This window comes from Palaemon carinicauda, chromosome 1 (genome assembly GCF_036898095.1).
Source record: "Palaemon carinicauda isolate YSFRI2023 chromosome 1, ASM3689809v2, whole genome shotgun sequence".
Classification (NCBI taxonomy): Eukaryota; Metazoa; Arthropoda; class Malacostraca; order Decapoda; family Palaemonidae; genus Palaemon; species Palaemon carinicauda.
Window position 1 is genome coordinate 212,428,700 of NC_090725.1, and position 21,603 is coordinate 212,450,302.

Consider the following 21,603-nt stretch of genomic DNA (forward strand, 5'->3'; position numbering starts at 1 on the left):
TAAGGTGAACCCAAAATTCTTGCATCGAACTGAAACCCAGAATGCCTATACGATCTACCTAAAATAAGTAAGAGTAGTAAACTTCTATTATTGATAATTTTCTCCACATGTAAATTCTATTATAACCTGGCCATCGGCAACGAATCGATTTCGCGATCCCTGATCCCATTTCATTGACGTACCAGATGTTAGTGTGCTTATACAAATAGGTGCACTGGTGGGAGGTAGCCCAGGAGCGGTTTGCAGACCAGGCAAGTGTGAGCCAATTGCTACACTACTCCTTTTGGTTGTCCGCTTTGGCTGATTTTACCTTCCAAACGAGGACGGGTCACCACATTCTTACGTAAATTACTATGCTAGAATATCTATATCTATAAGGGTACAAGAATACTGTAATTGTTTCCTTATAGCCTGTTGTATATAATGCATAATTTTAGTGGTATAATCGATAGCAAATGTGGATGATAATCATATTCTAGCCGAATTAGATTTCATGAAATAAACAGACAGTTTCATGAATTTGGTCTCTAACAGTTTTTATCCAAATTCAAAATGAGAACAGGTATTCTTTGCAATTTTTAGTATTAACGAAATCCCGACAGAGTTTCTCCCTAAAATGAAAATGCCGCATTTCAATCGAATATCCAGGATCCAATCCATGGAAATTTTGTCCCGATCGGATTGTGCATTTCCCTTCTATGATAGAGAGAGAGAGAGAGAGAGAGAGAGAGAGAGAGAGAGAGAGAGAGAGAGAGAGAGAGAGAGAGAGAGAGAGAGAGAGAGAGAGAGAGAGTGCAACTGCTTTAATCATTATTCCGTTAAAATTTGTGATTAAAAGTTTACTCGTTTGATTCAAGAACTTTTGGGTGAAAATATATTTTAACTTCAAGTGCTCAACAAAAACAGAAACTAATGTACCGGCAATACTCAAGTATTAAATTTAAAATTAAAATAAGTTACTTGTTAAATTGAACATTCGGTATGGCCCTTGGGGACGAAGACACACGACCAGAGAGAGGCCGTGTAATGGTAGGAGGATGGCATAAAAGGTTAGTTTAAATAGAGTTCCTCAGGTATCAGTCCGTCCTCATTTATGGTAAATTTGACATGTTTCTGACTGCTTGATATCTATCTATTTTGGTCAGTGGTTTCAAAGGTAGGATCAATGTAATTATGCAAGTAATTCTATCCTGATAAGTGAAACATTTCCTATGATGTTGGTATATGCAATATTAATGCTTGTGAAAACTGTCGATATTCAGGTGTTTTATGGATTACTTATTGTTTGAAATAAGGAGGCCCAATGGAAAACCGTACCGTGCTCTCAAAAGAAATAAACGTTTGACTTTTCACAATGCATAATTGTATATACATGTATGCAATACTCATATATACATACATATATGCCCATGCGCGCACACACACACACACACACATATATATATATATATATATATATATATATATATATATATATATATATATATATATATATATATATTATATATATGTATATATATATATATATATATATATATATATATATATGTGTGTGTGTGTATATGTATATATTTATATATATATGTATATAATTATGTATATATATGTATGTATAATGCGTGTCTGTATGTGTATGTATTGTATGGACGCGTATTTGTAATTTCTAGCAAAGCTATCACGTAATAGATATAGATATGGAGATATTGAATGCATTGTGGGATAAGTTAAAGAAAGAGATAGAATGAGTAGATTGGGAGTTATGTCAAATTCCATGATGAAGCGTATCGAGGATTTGGGGGTGAAATAAGAAATAAGTGATGGGATAAAGGAATAAAGCGTTTAGTGAGAGAGAGAGAGAAAAAAAGATGGCATATATTTGCATACACAGAAAGATGATTAGGTTAGTCACGAAGAGCGTGAGAGAAAAAGAAGGTAATTTGAAATAGGCGGCAAATGGTGAGCAATAACTTTACGTATAATAATTAGCTTTATATATGTGTGTGTGTATTTATATATATATATATATATATATATATATATATATATATATATATATATATATATATATATATATATATATATATATATATATATATATATATATATATGTACTGTATATATATATATATATATATAGAGAGAGAGAGAGAGAGAGAGAGAGAGAGAGAGAGAGAGAGAGAGAGAGAGAGAGAGGATGGTGTTAACGAACAAATAGATTATGGAATAAAAGAAGCGAATGAACAGGTATCTGGGGTAAATGAAACCATTGATCAGTGGAGTGAGAATTTTGAAGACTTGTTGAATGTGGAAGATCGGAAGATGCAGAATTGTACGATGCCAGAGTGGATAGGGTTAATGTAAGTATTTTATATGTGTATATATGTATATATGTATATATATAATATATATATATATATATATATATATACATATACATACACACACACAAATGCAAAGTTCGAGATTAAGAATATGAGTTGTTAATACAACTAGGAGTAGTTCATGTTTACAGATGATACAGCCCTGTTTGAAATAATTAAAGAGGAACTGTTTAAGAGAAAAATCCTGAGTGTATCTGCGACCAAAAACTACGTGAGGGGGCTAAGAGTAAGCCAGAAAGATGGAACAATTAATATGAATATGTATATGTGGGGTTGAAGAATGAAAGTGTTTTAATCATATAGGTAGTCTTGAATTAATATGTGGAATGATAGAAGGAGTTAGTCACAGAATATGTGAAACAGAAAGGCAGTGTTGCAGAAGATTGGAAGAGACTTTGTGTGACGATGAAAGCCAACTTTTGAATTTATGATTGAAATTTCGCGTCAAATGTTTTTAATAAAATTGAAGTGAGAATGTATGTAGATAAATGAAAAAGGTCAGAGCTGTTAAGATTATCTTTTTGATCTGTAATATTTGTGCTATATACAAAATTGAAAGATTGAGACGCATAAGTCCATAGATTAGTATTCTTAGATGGGTTTGTCATGTCGAAAAACATGGAGGAAGATAGGACCTTAATATCCCGAAGGCACAAGTTGAGTTCGTGTAAGATGAAGAAAAAAGATACTGTGTTAGTAGAGGATTTACGAGCAGTCATTACATTCGCTTTGTAGTTGTATGACGCACCTGTGTTGAATAATTTTTCTGTTCTGGAGTTTCATCTACAGCGCAGTAGTATGTTAAATGGAATGTATCAATTACCACTGTGTTTTGCCTCAATATTAAGGATGTTTAAGGTTTTTTTTTCAAGGTCAAGGTGGATGATGATGTGTGTGTAGAGGGTTTGACACGCTGCTGATTATAATTCTGTTTGATTATGGAGGAACGCAATGTTATGGAGGTCTTCTGTACTGCAAGTTTATCTATTATTCAGCAGTTATAGTACAAAATCGAAAGTGATATCTGCGTATAATCTTTTTATTCCCCCTCTGTAAAGGGAAACGACTGGTTTTTATATACAGTATATATATATATATATATATATATGTGTGTGTGTGTGTGTGTGTGTGTATGTATGCGTATATATATACACACATATATATATATGTATGTATGTATGTATGTGTATATATATGTGTGTGCGTAATTTGTTTCAAAGGCAGATTATAGTTTTAATGTATCGTTATAGTCAGCGCTCAATGATGAATTGGGAATATGTTCTTTCAATATGGCGTTGGTCATGTTTTGTATCTTTCTATGTAATTAATAACCTAATATTACCTGATGTCCAAGTAGATAATCATTATTTTATGATAGGTACTTGCATTTTAAAGATTTCTGCACCTGCAAAAAGTAATAAATGTCGCTTATTTCTTTTCGAGGAGATTGGTATCCTCAGAGTTTTTCTCTAAGCCCTTTTGACATACTGTACCACTATATTTATGGCATTTATTTATAAGTTTGGTGTTATGGTAATTTTATAAGAAATTTGTTTGTTTCTTCCTTTGGGAAATGCAATGCTCTCTCTGATGGCTTTATGGGAATTGTAATATTGCGTGAAGGTTAGCATTGTTATACGTCCACATGAATTAAAAAAAAGATGTATTACATATAGAGAAAAGCGTGTGTAAATTTAACTCACCCCATCTGAAAGCTTTTTAGATTAAAACTAGTCTGTCTTTTACATGTATTTGTTTGGTGTAAACTTTTCACATTTTCGACTCCTGCCTCTCGAATGCACATATTTTCTAAAAATTTTAAGTTTATGCATATGGCGGTCGCGCAGACTTACATTGGGAAATGATTAAGAAATGGCCAAAGCTTCGTTGGGTCATTTGAAAGGTAGCTTTTCCTAGATTTAGAAATATAAGTGACAAAACTTACGTTAAAGCCTCCTTACGTAACTTTAGTAGATTCGAAACTTTCAAACCATTGTCTCTGGGCCTGGATGTGGCCACGATTGGTGTCTAATTTTATTTTTACTTGGAATATGTAAGAAAATCTTGAAATTCTTCTCAGTAACAATAATGCTACTATTAGTCAATCTGATATGTTGTTATTCTCATGTAGTGCAGATGAAATTAGTTTGAAACAGGACCCAAGAACCGGGGTGCACTTGTAATGTGTAATAAGAAGAATCTATACATTTGCAATTGTAGAAAATTTATTGATACCCTTGTCCTGATATTACTGACATATGTCGGTTTCAAAATAATTAGATGTTTTTGTCACTTGCTTAGACTATCAAATGTGCACGGTATGTTTTGCAATTTATTTTTTTTTTTCATCTATATATTTGCAAGCATATACGATGATTCCATTAAAAAAAAATCTTAGGCTGATGATTATGATATGCAATATATTTAGGAAAGGTACATTAGATTATAACCATTTTCAACAGGATGGGAAACTTAGATGACATATTCAAAAGGAAGCCAGTCTTAGAAATCTGGGAAAGCAGAGGCATGTGATTTCCAGAGATTGGCAGTAGAGGGCAAAAAATCACTGAACTTATCAAGCTTAAGATGGGTGATCTTTGGTCTGCAAAAGTATGTGATATCCAAAAGCAATTAGCTTATTTCAATCCCTCCGGCGTAATTGCTTTACCGAGTAGCCATAACGAAGTTGGTGATAGCTCTGTTTAAAAAAAAAAAAATCAATGTAATCAGATTACGGATAAACGGAATTTCTGGATGGAAAAACTTTTCTTTTTTAACGATGGACAAATCGACGACCCAGTGTTTGATGACTGTAACATGAAAGAAAGAGGAAATTGCTTTGGTTCTATTTTACTCCTAATAGGCTTAATTCAGTGCACGTTGATGTTGTTTTCATTTTCAATGCAGAATGATCGTTAGTGTTATACATTACATTCTTCTCTTTCTCCCTCTTCCTCTCACTATGGCTGAATTTTTGCACTGTACTGGTGAGGGGAAAGTACCGGTATATCGGGGATTTGTATGTTTACAATTTTTGTATATCACTTAACTCTTTGTCCTGTTTGCTTATTTTTTTGCAAAACTCCTCTATTCCACAAGTATTCCATTTGGAGAGAATACAAAATTCATGAACATATTTTTTTCCATTTTAAAACCTGATATTCAAGTGCAGTTTTGGGTCTTTACTTAAGTTTAACCTTTAGATCTTTACACATCATCTCATTTCCTTTCAAATTCTCTATTTGGTTGTCCAACCCCTCGTAAAACTTCCTTTCTTCACTTTTTTGGTTTGCTAGTGAACAATCAAGGAGTTCCATTGCCAAGTTCTCAAAGCAAACTTTCATTACTTTTAGCGTTATTCTTATGCAGACTTATAAGGCCTACGATGGGTTTATTATTAGAGCGGCAGTGGTTGAGATATCACCTTTTTTATGAACAAACCAGTACTAGCAAAATCGCCAATTCGTCTCTGGTTATAATACTGTTGGATGCAGAAGGACGAAATTTAACTAATAAAGGGATAAATTGTTAGATATTGAACCGGAAGGTCAAAATCCACAAACACAGGGAAGGTCGCAGTATTTCATTCTCCGCAAAATGATAGCAATGATGCATCGAAGTAATGTAGTTCACCGTCTGCATTTTGTCCTAACTACCACCTCCCAACTCATTGATCGTTTCTTTGCGGTTTTCATTTTGAAACGACACCTTGGTTACTCAAGGTTGATGAATTTTGCTACATTTTTATCCTTAAGCGGAAATTCTCTTGGGGCGAACCACTTCTGGTTGGTGGAACAGCTGAAGAACGTCAATTCGTTCTACAATATGCCAGCAAGCATGGGAAAGGGGCAGCCCCTGGATGACCGGTGTCATAATTTCATTTATATCTGGTTAAAGGTTATGTTTTTTTTTTCTTTTTACTTCTATAATTCATTGGTTTTTTAATATTTCCTTGCTCAATTAATCTATATATATATATATATATATATATATATATATATATATATATATATATACCTGTATATATATATATATATATATATATATATATATATATATATATATTTTTTTTTTTAATAGTCCCTCACCAATCTAGAAAGTGCGGTTGATCCCCACGTTTAACAAGTGGAGGCAACGATAAACTTCAAAAGTGATATTAAACCCCGAGAGTGAGAGCCAATTAACAATTTAAGAGCGGATTTCATTAACACATCCTTGAATTTAACAACTAAATTTGCATAGGTCTTCGCCATACAAGTGAAATGTGCAGATTAGGTGGGTTCTTCTTTAAGAATTCATGCTTAGTCCCACCAAGGCATTACGTATTGGCCTTGATCCTCGGTAAAGAAATATAGATACGAATATAGAGCTTCATTCTTGTTGGGAGAGAAGAAATGGATTCTTGACTCTAAAGCTGTGCATCCGGAAAACGTTTCCTCTTGATATAAATTCATTATTTTGAGAAAAAAAAAATTCAGATGAAGAATCGTGTGACATTGGAAAATTTTATTATCTAAGTGTATTCTCTTTGGTTTTATAACCATAGACAGAGATTTGACTCACCAACTTTTAGGTCTATATTTTTCCTATGGTTATTGTTTCTCTATTAGTATGCACTATGAAATAAAGTAAATAAAATGCAAATGCGAACTGCGAATTGTTACCAAAACTATTTCTTAAATATAGCAAATCTGTCAGAATGGAAAATAATTAAATGTTTTTCTTCCGACTTTTTTTTTTTTTTTTTTTTTAACAAGAAATGCTTTTTGGTGAAAGAAAAATATGTATTATGATGTTTTATATCAAATGTACTTTGTTTGGAGATATAAATCTCCAAAAGGATCCGAGATTCATTTTAATCGCCACCCTCAACTCTTGGAAAGTCGACATCATCGCTTGTTCTGAACATCTGCAGGAAGCTACTGAGTGGTAATTTGCCCTGCTTATACTGTACCTGTCCCATTTGGAATGTCTTTGGGTGGTGTACGAAGCCGCAATAATTAATGTTTCATTAGTCATTCACACCATTAAAGGACCTTGATTCACACATTGAAATTTAAGATATGAGACGCTTTGTTTTTGTTACTTTCATCTCTTCAACGTATATTTTTTGTTCCTGTGATGGAGCATAACCTCGTAATAGTCAAATACGTAAACTGTTCATACTCTTAAATTGAAAATGCAACTATACTTACATTTAAGTGAAATTATATCCTTACAATCATCTGTTTACTTGTTTTTATTGGTTTTGATAAATAGTTCTCAAGTGTTGATTCTCTACAAACACAGTTACTTTCGGAAACCAAAATCATGATCAGAAGTTCTTTACTTCTCTAGTGTTTTACCATAGCAAAGTAACATCTGCCATACCTCTATTGTGGTTGGAGTATCTTTGAAAACCAGTCTTTCTATGCGCGCCCCAGCGGCTTGTAATATATTCCAGTATGATTTAAATGCATTGATAAAATAACCACTCCTCATGTGACCCTCTTGATTGCTTTACCAATACCAAATTGGCTTATTTGCGTTTCTTTAGTGTACTACCTATGAACGTTTGGGGCTTTCTTTCATTTTTTTAATGACTAACAAAATTGCTTCGATATTTATTCTTAAGAAAATATACACGTTATTCGTTGGATTTTTTCTAACAATATTTTTACTTAGTTTTTTTTTTTTTTTTTTTTTTTGGTGTGTGTGTGTTTATTACGCATATTTCAACAATACATTTATTGCGCTGAATTTTCCTACACGTAATGACTTTTAAAGATAAGAATTTTCTCCTTGTTCGTAATAATGAGAATAAATTTAATTTATGTACTTCGTTCATATCTAGGAAATTATAGGATACTCGGTGTGTGTGTGTGTAATTATGGAAAATAACGTCCTCACTGGGCACGTTATGTTAAATCCGGGAATGAAATAATGAAAAAGGAAACACAATTCCAGGGTGTTACGATATCTGGAAAGTAATATATAAGAAAGAGAACGACCGCTTTATCTTTATTATGTTGATACGCGTGCGTCACTTCACCTATATTACGCCAATTACTTCTGGTTAACTTTGAGTTGGAGAAGCCCCAACGGAAGTGGAGGAGGGGGAGAGTCGAGGCGGTGGAAGTCGGAAGGTCCTGGAGACTGCAAGTATTGCGGGCTTTTAACACTTGTGACCCAATGAGGATTTGATAGGGACCATCTTGCAGTTAAAGTTGGACCTTGGTAGTTAGAGGAATATGCAGCGAGTCTTATTTTTACTTGCTAAGATACAATCCTAGTTGGAAAAGCAGGATGCTATAAGCCCAGGGGCTCCAACAGCGTAAATAGCCCAGTGAGGAAAGGAAACAAGGAAAAATAAAATAATTTAAGAATAGTAACATTAGAATAAATATCTCCTATATAAACTATAAAAACTTTAACAAAACAAGAGGAGGAGAAATAGGATAAAATAGTGCCCGAGTGTACCCCTTCGAGAAAACTGAAATTACTGCAAGATCTTTGCTCAAACATCATCTGTAACGTTTAAAACACTCCCAGAAGACTAAAATAACTGCTTGTACCCTCAAGCAAGAGAACTCTAACCCAAGACATGCTATAGGCTGTTACTGTACTGTACTCTACCCGGACCTACATAATTTTAGGGAAGAGCAAGAACAAGAAAAAATAGAAAAGAAGGATATAGTCTGCAATATGCTGAAAAGAGGGAATTGCAGATTTGGCGAAAGATGCTACTACAAGCATCCAAAGATATGCCATAATTATGAAATATATGGTAAATGTGCGTATTTAGACGGATATGGAGACGAATGCAGAGATCTCCATCCAAAAATATGCAAAAACCTAAAAGAAGGAAAAGGATGCATTTACAACAAAAAATGTCGATATATGCATCCTGCAACCATGAATGAAAGTAAGAAAACTCAGCAAACTGAAAAGAAAAATGAAAGCAAAAAAGAAACAAAAAAAGAAACAAAAAAGCAGGCCGTGTATATACCGCGCTTTGAACCAAGAGCCCCAAGATATGAGACCTTTCAACCCAAACCGGCACATTTAGAGCCCAACTACAAAGAATGCATCTATAATGCCAGGGGTTGGTGCAGATATGGGGACAGTTGCAGGTATACACACACAAATAAATATGAAGGCGAAAGAGCAAATATAATAGAAAAGTTGGATTTTTTAATGGCAGAATTCCGGGAAATGAAGAAAAGAACATCATATCAGAACAGGAAGGAAGCATGGGAGAATCCATATTATTACCAATATTAAATAATGGGGATGAAACACAAACCATAATAGTAATGAATGCACAGGGTTTAGTCACGAGTAACTCTAAAAGGAAAATAGAGTTCTTAGAAGAACTAACCCATTGAAAAAATAGATATATTAAATATAAGTGAAACATGGTATTCCCAAGAGACTGGCAGTGATGACCAGATAAAGGGTTTCCAAACTTATAGATCAGACAGAAAAAATAGGAATCAAGGGGGAACCGCAATATATGGAAGAGACATAAATCAAGGAAAAGTATGTGAAAAATACAGCAACACAGAATGTGAATTGATTGCGGTAGAATTTGAATTTGAAAAACTAATGAATATTGTAGTTTACAGACCCCCAAACACTAAGGAGTTTGACATAATAATAGAAAAAATAGATGATATATGTAGAAACCATAAAGACTGGAATATACTCCTATCCGGAGATTTTAACTTTCCTTTCGTGGATTGGAAAGAACGGATAGAAGAAAGTGGTTGTATGTATACATATAAAAAAGATAGTAATAGTAGCGCAGAAGATAAGAGGCAATTTGAAAAGCTTCAAGATATGCTATTAGAACATAATATGCAACAAATAAACCACATTCCAACAAGAAAGGAAAATGTCCTAGATCTAGTATTTGTGAATGAGGTGAATTATGTTAAAGAAATAATAGTGTATAACACGGGAATTTCAGACCACAATGTCATAGAATTGATAGTTCATTCCAAAGCAAGTGATCACAGAATTAATAAAAGCACAAAACTTTGGGAAGGATATGGAAAATATAACTTTTACAGTAAGAATATAAAATGGTCAGAAATAAATGAAGAACTGAATAAAGAATGGAAAAATGTATTTATAAGTGATAATATACAGGTAAATACGGATATACTGTACAAAATACTGGAGAAAATTGTTTAAAAATATGTACCGAAAAAAAACAATAAACAAAAGACGTGCATACCAAGAGACAGAAGGATCTTATTTCAGAAAATTAAAAAGTGGAAGAAAAATCTTGCAAAAGAAAAAAATGTGTGGAAAATGAGGGAAATAAAATGTAAGATAGAAAATGCAGAACAAAAGATTATACAGTCGAAAGAAAATGAAAAAAGGGACTTAGAAGAAATGACACTTCAAAATATAAAAAGAAACCCCAAAGTACTTTACTCCTATGCAAAAAAGATGAATAAAAGGAGAATAGAAATAGGCCCTCTAAGAATTGAAGGACGGCTAACGAATGAAAAAAAGGAAATATGCAACATATTAGCAGAAAAATATAAGAGTGAGTTCACGCCAAGAATTGCGAATGAGAATAATGAAACAGAAATGAGAGAAGAAAATGTTGAATATCTAACGGATATAGATATTAATGAAGCAGATATTGTCACGGCTATAAACGAAATTAAAAATGGGTCGGCAGCCGGACCAGATGGAGTTCCAGCGATTTTGTTAAAAAAAACTGCAAACACTATCGCGAAGCCACTTGCAATACTGCTAAGACAGAGTATAGATATGAGCGAGATATATGTTAAACATAAATTAGCTTATATAACCCCTATCTTCAAAAGTGGATCAAGACTAGAGGCAAGCAATTATAGACCTGTTAGTCTAACATCACATATTATGAAAGTGTATGAGAGGGTAATAAAAAAGAAAATAATGAACCATTTGGTCAAAAATAATTTGTTTAATATGGGTCAACACGGTTTCGTACCTGGAAAAAGTACACAGACCCAACTGATAGCTCACTATGAAAACATATACAATAATATGATAAATGAAAAAGATACAGATGTGATCTATCTAGATTTTGCAAAAGCCTTTGACAAGGTAGACCATAACATATTGGAGAAAAAAATGAGAAAGCATAATATTGTGGGAAAGATAGGAAAATGGGTAAAAGAATTCCTGCAAAACAGAAAACAGATAGTGGTTGCAAATGACGAGAAATCAGATGAAGCCCAGGTAATATCTGGTGTGCCCCAAGGTACGGTATTAGCTGCACTGCTATTTGTTATTATGATCTCAGACATAGACTGTGATGTTGAAAACTCCGTAGTGAGAAGTTTCGCCGATGACACAAGAATAAGTAGAGAAATTACTTGTGATGAAGATAGGAACTCACTACAAAGAGATCTAAACAAAATATATGAATGGGCGGAGATAAATAGGATGGTATTTAACTCCGATAAATTCGAATCAATAAATTATGGAAACAGAGAAGGAATGGTGTATGCATACAAGGGACCTAATAATGAGACAATCACAAACAAGGAAGCAATTAAAGACCTTGGTGTAATTTTAAATAGGAATATGTTATGCAACGACCAAATAGCAACACTGTTGGCTAAATGTAAAGCAAAAATGGGAATGTTATTCAGACACTTTAAAACAAGAAAAGCTGAACACATGATTATGCTTTACAAAACTTATGTGCGTAGTACACTCGAGTACTGCAATGTGATATGGTACCCACACTACCAAAAGGATATTGCGCAAATAGAGAGTGTACAAAGGTCCTATACTGCTAGAATAGAAGAAGTTAAGGACCTTGATTACTGGGAAAGACTGCAATTTTTAAAACTATACAGTCTAGAAAGGAGAAGAGAACGCTACATGATAATACAAGCATGGAAGCAAATAGAAGGAATTGCTGAAAACATCATGGAGCTTAAAGTATCAGAAAGAGCAAGCCGAGGTAGATTAATAGTACCAAAAAGCATTCCAGGTAAACTGAGAAAGGCGCACAGGACATTAATCCACTACGCACCAGCATCGATAATGCAGCGACTATTTAATGTGCTGCCAGCTCATCTAAGAAACATATCAGGAGTGAGCGTAGATGCGTTTAAAAATCAGCTCGATAAATACCTAAGATGCATCCCAGACCATCCAAGACTGGAAGATGCAAAATACACCGGAAGATGTATTAGCAACTCTCTGGTGGATATACAAGGTGCCTCACACTGAGGGACCTGGGGGAACCCAAACAAAAAATAAGGCAATAAGGTAAGACAGCTATGTGTTTTAAGTTTGAGAGTTAGGCGTATATTGTTTTGTATCGTATTCCCTTTTTCATTTTCCTTCCATCTTTTTTAGACAGGGAACCTCGACGACAGTTTAGAACAAAAAAATAAAAAACGTGGTATATTAACATCTATGTACTTTCAGTAAGGAAAATAGATGTTTTGCTTTACTATACATCGAAAACCTGTCACTGTAATGCTTTTGCCATTAGGCTTATAACGGTCTAGTAGACGCTAATCTGTCATCTCATTAGATATTTGGTAATGTACTAGATCTCTCTCTCTCTCTCTCTCTCTCTCTCTCTCTCTCTCTCTCTCTCTCTCTCTCTCTCTCTCTCTGCGAGGGGGTCCAAAGTTCTCAGTTCTCTCACTGTATTGTTTTGTTTCTTGTGATTGGCATATTGAAGACAAAAATTTAATCGTAGTATTTCACTTTATTTTGAAAAATGTAGTTATCATTTACATGTATTAATCTCTCTCTCTAGATATAACAGAAAGAGACATATGTCAAAGGTTTTCGGCATTATCCGAGAGAATCGGCCGTTATATAAAATTAAGGATTATTGACGCTGAATTAAAATAATATCTCACTTATTAGGTGGATGTATCCTAGTTGGCATGCCTGTGTACATGCGGCGGCACTCTAGGAAGACAAGTTAGTGATTAGTGCCGCTGTTATATTTCAACTGTTGAATCGTGAATGCTCCCCTTGTGCATTAAGCTTACAACATCAGACACCTAATGCTTCTAAAGAGAGTGCTCATCAGCAGCGCGTCAAACACCTTCAAGACTGGCTGTACCCTTGCAGGTTTCTAATAAGACTAGAAAGTGCCAACTAAGTTGATGCAGGTTTCTAAAAAAACGGAAAACTGCAATGTAGTAATGGCCAGACAGTACTACATTGGATCCTTCTCTGGTTACGGTTCTTTCCCTTTGCCTACAAATACACTGAATAGTCTAGCCTATTCTTTTCAGATTCTCCTCTATCCTCATACATCTGACAATACTCAAGATTGCCAAACAATTCTTCTTCACCCAAGGGGTTAACTACTGCACTGCAATTGTTCATTGGCCACTTTCCTCTTGCTAAGGGTAGAAGAGACTCTTTAGCTATGGTAAGCAGCTGTTCTAGGAGAATGACACTCCAAAATCAAATCATTGTTCTCTAGTCTTGGGTAGTGTCATAGCCTCTGTACGGAGGGTACACTCTGGCACACCATTCTGTCTAATTTCTCCTCCTCTTGCTTTGTTGAAGTATTTATAGTTTATAGAGGAAATATTTAATTTAATGTTTCTGTTTTTAAAATATTCAATTTTTCCTTGTTTCCTTTCCTTATTGGGTTATTTTCCCTGTTGGGGCCCCTGGGCTTATAGCATCTTGCTTTTCCAAATAGGGTTGTAGCTTAGCAATTAATAATAATAATAATAATAATAATAATAATAATAATAATAATAATAATAATAATAACAATAAAGTAAAAAAAAAATGAAGGGATCAGTTCATCAGGAGATTCTTACTAGTTTTAATTGTGCGTTTAAGACACTAGCGAGCTCTCCTGGTTCATCGGGTCTTTTGATTTTAGAGGACATTTGGCAGCATGCCTTCAGAACTTAATCCTTAAGAAGTGATGTTGAGGGATTTTGTTGACAGTCAAGATTTTTCTCCAGTGCAAATGGTCTTTCGAACTATAACTGGAATTGAGCTTTATTAAAGATATAGATGTTTTCAATAGTATTTTCATAATTTTGTTTTAGGATATCTTAAAATTTTCATATATATTGTTTTTAGATGACTTATTTCTTTCACTTTTTTCTAAGGTTAAGGATTTCTTTTTAAATATACTCTGAAGAAAGCAGTTAGTTATTGGCTGAAACATTTAATAAATGGAGCAGTACAGTAACAAATTCCGTCATTTCCTTCAAAGCTTTATCCCGAGGACAAGAAAACATACAGAAAATAAAGTGTTGCCCTAATGTAATTGATGACACCTTTTGTATTAGCATTTAATGAATATATGCATCAACAACAACTAGTGCTGGACAAAGGCCTCAGACATGTCAATTCCTATCTTGGATTTGGCCAGTTTTCATCCCAACGTTGGTGATAGTGGGACATTTTCGTCTTATGGCTCACAGCAAATCAACCTAGTATGGGTGGCCATTACTTTTAAAGCTTTGCTGATCATGGCAACACGCAACCCTTTCACCACGTTAAGGTATTCTCACTAACAAGGGTTAATGAATATATATATATATATATATATATATATATATATATATATATATATATGTGTGTGTGTGTGTGTGTGTGTGTGTGTGTGTATATACATATCATCTCCCTCTATGCCTATTGACGCAAAGGGCTTCGGTTAGATTTCACCAGTCGTCTCTATCTTGAGCTTTTAAATCAATATTTCTCCATTCATAAATTCCTACTTCACGCTTCATAGTCCTCTCCTCAGCCATATAGGTCTGAGTCTTCGAACTCTTCTAGTGCCTTGTGGAGCCCAGTTAAAAGCTTGGTGAACTAATCTCTCTTAGGGATTGCAAAGAGCAGGCCCAATCCATCTCCATTTACCCCTCACCATGATCTCATCCACATATGGGACTCGAATAATCTTTCTTATAGTTTCATTTCCAATCCTGTCTTGCCATTTAACTCCCAATATTCATCTGAGGCTTTGGTTTTAAATCTGCAAAATCTGTTGGAGATTGTTTCATTGTCATACCATAACTCATGTCCATACAGTAACACAGATCTCAGTGAACTGATATATAGCTTGATTTTTATTTGTAATTTCAGGCGATTTGATGTCCATATTTTAGTCAACCTAGCCATTGTCTTATTTGCTTGTTTCATTCTTTCATTAAACTCAGATTCTAAAGACCCTGTATTAGAGATCATAATTCCTAAATACTTAAACGATTCAACCTCATTAATCCTTTCTCCTTCCAAGGATATTTCATCTTCCATTGCATATTCCATTTTCATCATTTCTGTCTTTCTTCTATTTATCTTGAGCCCAACCTTATGTGACATTTCGTGCAATCTGGTAAGCAAGCATTGTGAAATCCTGTTCTGTTGTGCTAATAAGGACAGCGTCACCAGCATACTCTATAGGTCAGCTAATTTCCTATTACCAATCCAGTCCAGTCCTTCTTCACCATCCCCAACTGTTCTCTCCATTACAAAATCCATGAGAAGGATAAACAACATAGGTGACAACACATTCCCTAGGAGTACTCCAATGTTCACTGGAAATTCATTTGATAGGACTCCCCCTAACATTAACTTTGTGCTTGCTTTGCTTATGAACTGACTTAATGAAAAAATTGGCCGGTATACACTATCAAAGGCTTTTTTATTGTCCACAGATGCCATCAAAAGTGGATATCTATATACTACACATTGCTATACAACGTGTCTTAAAATAGAAATCTGGTCAGTACAACTTCTAAATTTTCTAAGCCCTTGTTCATCAGATTCTCTCAGCTTTTCATTAATCTTTATCTTTGATCTCTGTAGAATAACCATAGTATATATTTTTATGACAACTGACGTAAGTGAGATACCCCTGCAATTATTGCAATCAGTCAAATCTCCTTTTTAGCCATTTTCACCAACACGCCTAGCTCCCATTCATCAGGTTATGCTTCTTCATGCCACATTCTACAAAATAATCTTGTAAGTATTCTTGGAATCACTTCATTTTCAACCAGTATCATCTCAGCACTTATTCCATCGTAACCAGGGGCTTTCCATCCCTTGAGGTTTTTAATGATAGCTTCGACTTCAAACACACTGAATTTATTCATGGACACATCAAGTGCTTCCTCAGCTTCAGGTATATCAATCAAATTATTCACTTCGTATCTCCTATTCATGACCTCACTAAATTTTCCATCCAACCTTGCCTTTCTTCGTCCACTGTTGTTATAACAGACCCATCTCTCTTTTCGATGGGTATATGCTTCTTCTTCTTTGCCCCCGTGGAGATTTCATTAATAATTCTATAATCAATTCTTACACCATAACCACTCCTTGAATTCATAGCTATGTCAGCCTCATCTGCTTTCTTGTCTAATTATTCTCGCCAGCCATTCCTGGCTTTTCTTTTGACCTCACTATCAATACTGGAATACTAACATGCTCTACCTTGTAATTTTCATTACATCTTCGAAAACTTTCAACAATCCTTTTCTGTCTTTGTCCATTTTTTATAATATACCAAGTATCATTTGATATCCATGGCTTTCTGCTTGTAACTGCATGTCCCAAAACTTCACTACCAACTGACTGATATATGTTGTTAATATCACACTTTTCTTCGTTAATTGTCTGTTTTTCATCCCTTGAAGTCTCTAAGACTGCAAATTGATTCCTACATTCAATTGCAAATGTTTCTCTTGCTCACTTTCTAGAAGTTTATATGTATCAAACCTATTTATGCTATTTACATTTCTGATGGTTGCTTTCAGTTTTAAATTCAGTTTATACATCATATACAGTATATGGGTGTGTGCGCATATATGAAAGTCTTGTATGTATAAATATGCATTTATAAGTGCTTTAATTGATGCAAATCTTATTTATTATCATATGAAATTTTACTTTTAGTCCCCTGGTTTCAAGAGGAGATTGCACCTGCCCCAAGGCAGGCAAAGGGTCATAGAGTGGGTCTTGAAACAGGAACCAGATTCATCAAGAGTCCTTGTTCTCCTAAAAAAGAATTTGTTAATCCGTGATCGTTGTTCGAGATTTTAAGCTCAATGGGGATTAAAGATTCAAGATGTCTTATTTTTCTAGCAATGATTGGTCGAAGTTAGATGCGATTTTCCTTGATTAGTTGTAATTATTCATTTGTTGTTAAGTTTAAATGGTATTATGGAAGATAAGGACAATATTATCAAAGCTTAAGATCGTGTAACTTTGAGTTTTGCTTTTTGAAATTTTACACGACAAAAAAAAAATAGTGAGATATATATTTTTAAATGAAAGAAAACAATAACAATAAGTTCAACACATGATTGTCATCTATTTTTTGTGCTGACTGAAATCACTACAATTTTACTGTATGAAAATATAAGTGCCAGGCATTCATCAATAATTACCAAGAAATAATCCTCGCTTATCATGCAAGAGCAGTATTATAAAAATGCGACACTTGCCTGTAACTCCCACGAAAGCCACCCAGTACCACTGCGTATCACCTTCCTACATTATCGACTGACCCTGGGTGAATTGAGATCACTTCGAGTGACACTTGGAGGATCACCCTGCAGCGAGTCCTCATTCTATGGACACCGGAGTGAGTGTTTGCACTTTAACTTGACGTAGACGGGGCGCCAAGAGGAATGGAGAAAGGATGATTAGCTGTGATCTAGAAGCAGGACTGGACCGATATTCGATGATATGCAGCCCAGTGAGGATTAGGTAAAGAAAGGCAGAGGTGGTGAGGAGATTGATGTGCTCGCTTCAATAAAGGGATCAAAGTTTCGAAAGTTTAATTTTAATCTCTCTCTCTCTCTCTCTCTCTCTCTCTCTCTCTCTCTCTCTCTCTCTCTCTCTCTCTCTCTCTCTCTCTCTCTTTCTTATGACTTTATAACTATTTAAACGAGTTATTTATATCAGTACGGTAAAATTGTGTGGAATCTTTGCCTTAACATAGAACTATTATGATTTAATGCAAGAAAATTTTAAATTTTACCAGCGTTACAGGCGGAGTATACGCGTTATATGCGGATATGGGATACCCCATAACTTGTATGTCCATTCCGTGAATAGTTTAGATTCTTTTTCATTTAAGTATTATTTTGGCCCTGAGCATAACAAATATATCAAGTTTTTATAATTTGCTGTGACACAAATTATAATATGCATCCTTCTATTAAACCTTAGAGCCGGCATACTTACACTAATAATTGCATGAACATAGAAACTTTATTGAAAGCTTCCAGTCATCTTTGGGAACATTGGCATTACTAATAAGAACAGAAATTTTGGATTTCCAATTGTCCCTTGATAAACTCGAAAAAAGGGAATATGTTGATCGTTACCTTTCTTTTTTCTTAATTGCTTTAACGTGTCCCTGTCTAATGAGAAACTTCGTCCTCCCTAATGAAGAGGTGCTCATCAATTGTCTTTCCAGTTGTGACTGAGCCTGATCCAGGGAACTTTGTCCGACTCTAATCACTTCATCATAAAATGCAAATTCTTTAAAAGGAAATAATTTTCTAGATACGGAGTTGGTACTGTTCAGGTTGGAAATACGGGGTTGTGGTGGCCTACTGGAAACGTATCTGACTGGTGATTTGCCGGACTGGGGTTCGAGTCCCACACAAGCTCGGTAGTTTCTTGTAGTGTCTGCAACCTCATCATCCTTGTGAGCTAAGGATGGTTGCTTGGGGGAGCCTATAAGTCTATCTGCTGAGTCCTCAGCAGCCATTGCCTGGACCTCCCTGGTCCTACCAGAAAACCTCAGATCAATCAATCCTTTGTCCTAGGTTAGATGAAGAGTGGACTTAGGCGCTGATCATATGTGTATTTGGTTAGTCTGTAGACTTATTGTCCTGCTAATCAGGGCAATGTCACTGTTCCTTTTCTCTGCCATTCATGATCGGCCTTTCAATCTTTAAAACCAGAACAGCTGAATTCTCTTTCACACCCAAAAGGAGGTGACGTAACACACCCCCTTTCCCGTATTGCTCCACGTTGCGTCCCTTGAAGGTTTGGATAAGTTTGCGGGAAGAAACCAGAAATACGTCGGAATTGACTTGGAAAACGGCTGGAACTGAAGGAATGGACCCGACAGCGTCTCAGTCTTATCTTGCAATCCTTAACTTCCATCCCCCATGCTAAACTTTGCCGCCTCTCTTCATCCCTCCAAACTGTCAGGTTACAAACTATCCCTGCAAAGAAATCCTGTGTTTAAACAAGTGCAAATAACCTTAATTTTTTATTTTCATCTGGAAAGTGTATTCGTATGAATGATATTCCAGTAATTTTTATTAATTTTCGTCCAGATTTCTGAATTTTTTATTCAAATTAGTTGATATCATCGTAAATTATTACTTGGTCAACTTGTTCTGGAGGTGTGCAAACAAATACTGTCCTTCAGATTTTGTAGAAATTACAAAAAGTAACACAAAGAAATTTTTTCCAAAAATATTTTCGAATTCAAAGGTTTTTCTATAATTTCTCACGTCCTTGAAATTCACTTCATATGTAATGACTGTTTTGGGACTGACGGGCTCTAGGAACCAGACTCAAGCTCACTTATTTCATTTCTAATTTATCTATTTAGCCTACACACATATATACATGGCAGGACATATGATGAGAATGACAGATTATAGAGATACATTAAGAGTAACAAAGTCAATCATAGATATTGGAAATGAAACGGAGAAAGGAAAGGAAGACGATGGATTAACGAACTAAGAAAATTTGCGGGTAAAGATTGGCACAAAAAGACCATAAACGTATGTGAGTGAAAGGACATGCCTGAGGCCTTTGTCCTGTAGTGAACTAGTTACGGCTGGTGATGATACAGTCCCATACACTCATTTCTATGCACTCATAGATTCATCTTACATATTACATATTATCACTGATTTTTTAAAACATAAGCCTACGCTAATTTTATGAAACAGATAGGCCTATTTCACCACTAAAATTTCATATTGAAGAAAAATATTGTTGAAACTTAAATAAAAAAAACCTCGATTTAATATTGACCTAAATTAGTGATAGTACTTTGTATAAACAATCATCAGTATCAATTAACTTAGTACTAATTACATAATCCTCAATTTCATTGGAGTTGATACTAAATTTTAGAACGTAACTGCAATCAAACACCGTGACACCAAAACAAAAAACTATCACATATCAGAGCAGCACGGTACTGTGTTTCATTTACTGTAAGAATATTACTCTGGTAACCATGACTCCCAATTAACAAATCATATCGCAATACATCACAATGGTCGTCGCACTAATTAGTGACTTCGCATCTTCTTTACAATAGTACTTGCTACTTTATCCCTGTAGACTCATCTGAACACCGCATCCCTTTGACAACTATCCAGCACGAGCGAGTATTTCATTGATGTCTGCACATGCAGTATTTCACTATACAAAACCAAATGTTCTGACAATTCTGTATTATACGAGATCCCTCTTCGAAATTCGATTTTATCTTTGAACATTATTCTATCGCCAATGTTTTCTTCCTGAGAAAAACAAGTGAAGCTTCCCGTAATATTAATACACACATACTATTAAATTGGATCCACATCAAGAATTGGCACAGATCTGACAATTGGAACAGTACAGTGCCACGGAGACCACCTGGTTCAATGTCAGATTATGCTGAAGAAAAAAAAAAGGAGAATTGGATAAACAACAGTAATCTGAATAAAAATACCACGGGGCTACATGGCTCTATTGGATTATCATCATCTGAATGCCCGATATCATATTTCTATTAAGGGGCTACATATATTCCAAAGTCTCTCTCTCTCTCTCTCTCTCTCTCTCTCTCTCTCTCTCTCTCTCTCTCTCTCTCTCTATATATATATATATATATATATATATATATATATATATATATATATATATATATATATATACAGTATATATAAGCCCTAGATCTCCAACAAGGAAAATAGCCCAGTGTGGAAAGGAAATATGGAAACTACATGAGAAGTAATTAACAATTAGAATAAAAGATTTTAATAACAGTAACAACATTAAAATAAATTTTTCATATTTAAACTTCAGACATTTTAAAAAACAAGAGGAAGAGAAATAAGATAGAATAGAGTGTCCGAGTGTACCCTCAAACAAGAGAACTCTACCCCAAGACAGTGAAAGACCATGGTACAGAGGCTATGGCACTATCCTTTCCGTCGTCTCACTAAATAAAATACCCAAA

At 34.7% G+C, this 21,603-nt stretch overlaps 1 protein-coding gene across 1 annotated transcript in view; it reads left to right on the plus strand.

Annotated features, from left to right (window-relative positions):
- LOC137644076 (uncharacterized) overlaps window positions 1-21,603 on the plus strand; it is a 222,893-nt gene that overhangs the window by 94,413 nt on the left and 106,877 nt on the right. The window lies entirely within an intron of this gene.